Genomic DNA, 4,495 nt, shown 5'->3' with positions numbered 1-4,495 from the left:
CAAAAGATAGCTCTGTCGCCAAACGACATTGCTGTCGCGTAGCGACAGAGCCATCGCATGGCGCTGGCTCTGTTTTCTCGGCGCCGGTTCCTACATGCCTCAGCAGCTTTCTATTCTTTGAATTTTTCCGATTTTTCGTAGTGTTTTTCGATCCTAGTTTTGAAAGATATTTCCCAAATTTCCTAGGTGTAAAAATCCTATGTTTTTGACAAATTACGGATGGTCTTTTCAATGCGGACCTTTTTTAGGCATATGTCAATAATGTCAATCAAAATTACGCACATGAATACTTAGAACGTTTCGAGTCTCATCCACTCATTCTAAATTATTGCCAAAATAAATTTTAGGAATAAAAATAAAAATCCTCCCCAGTGGAGTCGCCAAAAAACTGTAGGGAATATTTCAAGCATCCCACACTTGAGCCCCACTGTGATCATACACTTAAGTATGGTGGTGTCCAAAGGGAAGGAAGCTAGAGCAAAAGAGTCGCCAACAAGGTTTAGGAACTTGTAAACCGTTGACAGGGTGAAGGTTACACCCCTTCACGATCCATGAGATCGCTAACTCCATAGTGGTCTGGAACCATGACTGGATATTCGGGGATGAAGGTACAAATCCAATCTAAAAGAGATTGAACCTGCCCTAATAATAGGCCTCTACTTTATTCTTCTCATATTCATGTGCGCTTTCTAACTAACATACAATCAATAGATTAACCCTAAACCTGTGACCCTACCTTGCCTAATAGTATTGCAATACTGACAGAAATCTGCAATGTGAAGATTAGGGTCTTCACCCTTAGCTCCACTAAATTGCTTTCTTTCGATCATCGTGATAAATTGGGGCTTGATCTCGAATTGCACTCCATCAAGAGCTGGAGTAGGAGTAAGATGTGGAAAATCCGTCAGGGACGGCTGTAAATAATCGCTAAGCTTTCGAGGTGGAGGAGGTGGTGGTGCCGTCATCTCTGATTCAGGTTTTGAAGAAACTTCCGAATCGCTAGAATCAGATGGGGGTTCCAAAGGTGGATTACCTTCAGAAGTGTCTTGTACCTGTCTGTAAAGATTCTTCTGTCTATGAAAAGATCGTTCGATTTCAGGATCGAATGGAATGTGACCTGATCAGAACCCTAGGGCATAATCACAAAACTAAACAAACAAATATGAGAAATTTGTCTCAAAGAACTTACGTTCTCTGAGACTAGAGGGAATAATCTAGACTACAAAAACAATCAAAAATAAAAATAAAACCGTTTCCTCGGCAACGGCGCCAAATTTTGAAAGGTTAAAGTCGTATCACCTTATCAAAAGTAATTCTTAGATCCTCTAACTAAAGCAGATTGGGAAGAAGGGTCGAACCACAGGGAAACGAGTCAATTTATTCCTAATTAAATTAAATAATCTAAATTATTAGGTAACCAATTTGTTATTATAAAAAAGGGAATTAAACTACGAAGATTAAGAATAGGGAGAATCAATAAATAAAAGCCTAGGGTATATATATAGGTTCACCAATAAATAATATTCCAGGGTAAAACACAATAATCAATCATCAATGCATTAATTAATCAGATCATAAAGGGCTTTCACTACGTATTACAATCATAGAATTAATCTACCGGTATTAAATCGCATCTTTCGAATCTTGATTTAACCATTTATAAATTAACCTGCCTATTGAAACTAAGCCTAAACATCAATTCTCATATGTCGAATCTCGAATCAATATTGCAAAACTCATACAATTAAACCAGGCCTAATCTAATTGCATAGCATTAAATCAATCAATAGGAAATTAATCAAGCATTGACAATCAACAATAATAAATTATCCCTTCGTATTATTTATGGATCCCCACAACCCTAGAAAAAATCTACTCACGCATAATTAAATCTAAATTAATGAAAGCAATTAAGTAAAACATGTTGAACAAAAGCAAATAAATTACTGAAATAAAAAGGGAAGAAATTGTTACCAAAGTTAACGGAAATAAATGAATTGAATTAAACTAAGAGTTTTAGAGAGAGAAACAAGAGAGAAGTTTAAGCTTACGAGAAGATTAAACTAATGAAAGAGAGATAATTGCATCAAAGCAACTAAAACGTATTTATACAAACATAAAAATCCTAATTAAAATCTAAGTAAGAAAATTGCCGAAATCTCCCTCAAAGACACGCGCCCGGTCGGGTGACAGGCTAAAGTCGTAATCACCTAATCAAAAATAATACCTAAATCCACTAACTATGTAGATAGGGAAGAAGGGTCGAATCCACAGGGAAACGAGTCTTTCTATTCCTAATTAATTATTAAAATCTAAATTATCAAGTAACCAATTTGTTATTATAAAAGGGAACTAAACTACTAAGAGTGAAAGTGGGAAGGAATAAAAGTAGGAGGAAATCAAATAATAAAAAACCTAGGGCATAGGTTCACCAATAAATAATATTCCAGGGTAAAACATAATAATCAATCACCAATGCATCAATTAATCAGATCATAAAGGGCTTTCGCTACGTATTACAATCACAGAATTAATCTACCAGTATTAAATCTCATCTCTCGAATCTCGACTTAACCATTTATAAATGAACCTGCCTATTGAAACTAGACCTAAACATCAATTCTCATCTCTCGAATCTCGAATCAATATTGTCAAACTCATGCATAAAAGATCAGGCCTAATCTAGTCACAGAGCATTAAATCAATCAATAGGAAATTAATCAAGCTTTGACAATCAACAACAATAAATTATCCCTTCATATTATTTATGGATCCCCATAAACCCTAGAAAGAAAACTGCTCAGACATAATTAAAACTAAACTAATCAAAGCAATTAAAGGAGACATGATGAAAGAAATAAAGTAAATAACTGAGATTAAAGAAGAAGAAATCGTTACCAAAGTAATCGGAATTAAAGAGTTGAATTAAGAACAAAGTTGTAGAGAGAGAAAATAATCTAAGTAGAGAGAGAAAGTCTAAAGGAGAAGGTAAAAAAAAGAGTCTAAAAAAAAGATACTAAACTTGCTTAACGGAAAAGTATTTATATTAAGCAAGAATCCTAAACTAAACAACTTAATCGACGATTAAAAATCTACTAATGCCAACACGCGCCCGATCGGGCGAGGCACCGCCCGATCGGGCCCGCCTTTTTACTCCCAATGAATGTTTCTCTTCTCGCGCCCGATCGAGCGCGGCACCGCCCGATCAGGCGCGCCATCGGGCGGAGACCCTTTGGGCTACTTGGACTCCTTGTTTAGGCTTGTACCTCGGCCCAAACCAAATATCCTCCTTGGGGCTTTAATCATTCGGTCCAATGCCTCATCTTCTCATAAGTCGAGCCCTTAATCACCGGTTCGATGACTCTAACCGATCTTGGGCTATGAAAGATGGTCGTGCTCCTCCAATGCTTGTAGTCGCTCCATAAAATCCCGGGAAAATGCTCCAAGAGTGCAATTCCCTATAAAACTCAACCAAAACTACAAAAACACTAGAAAACACATATTAGTAATAAAAGTGGCTCTAAAGAGCCAAAAACACTACCAATTATGACCAAGGGACGGGGGTAAAATACTATATAAATTGGACACATCATCGGGCGAAGCACCGCCTGGTCGGGCCCGCCTTTTTCATCAGTGAGGCTTCTCTTGCGCCTGGTCGGGCGAAGAGCTGGCCTCTCATTCTTCCGCCCTACCCGGTCGGGCGTGCCTCAGGGCGAGGAAGCCTGACCAGGCAAGGCCACTTGGGCACTTCTTTGGACTTTGATTGGGCTTCGATCCTTAGCCCAATCCGGATTTCCTCTTCCGAGCTTGACTACTCGATCCATTGCCTCGGCTTCTACTCCAACCGGTCTTGGGCTACGAAAGATGATCGTGTTCTTCCGATGCTCGTAGTTGCTCCAAATAATCACGGGAAAATGCTCCAAATATGCAATTTCCTATAAAACATAACCAAAACTACAAAAACACTAGAAAACACAAATTAGTAATAAAAGTGGCTCTAAAGTGCCAAAAATACTCCTAATTATGACCAAGGGACGGAGGTAAATCACTATATAAAATAGACATATCAACGGCGAGTGGGAAATCGTCGCAAGGGGAGGGGGAAGAGGAAACCGGCGCAGGGGGATGGGAATTAGCGCTGCCGTTTAGGGTTAGAGTGGGGGTTGTTGGGGTTGGCCGGTGGTTTTTGTGGTTGGCTGGTAGCTGGGATTTTGGGGTTTTTTTTTTTTTATTTTTTTTATATTTTTTTTAATAAATTGTTTTAGCCAATTCAGTTGTGACACGTGTCACTTTAAAAAAAAATTAACCCATTCAATCGGTCACCGGTTTTTGGGATTGAAGAAAAAGAGAAATCTCCAAAATTCGGATTATTCCACAATAATTCAAAGTTAGGATTATTCTAGCAAAATTGACGAAAGTTGGATTATTATTTCTAATTTTTCCTTATTTTTAACAAAAGAAAGTTTTTCGAATTAAGTAATTAAAGCAAATGCAA

This window comes from Chenopodium album, chromosome 10, assembly GCF_948465745.1.
Source record: "Chenopodium album chromosome 10, dcCheAlbu1.1, whole genome shotgun sequence".
Taxonomy (NCBI): Eukaryota; Viridiplantae; Streptophyta; class Magnoliopsida; order Caryophyllales; family Amaranthaceae; genus Chenopodium; species Chenopodium album.
Note: the sequence above shows the minus strand (reverse complement) of the source record.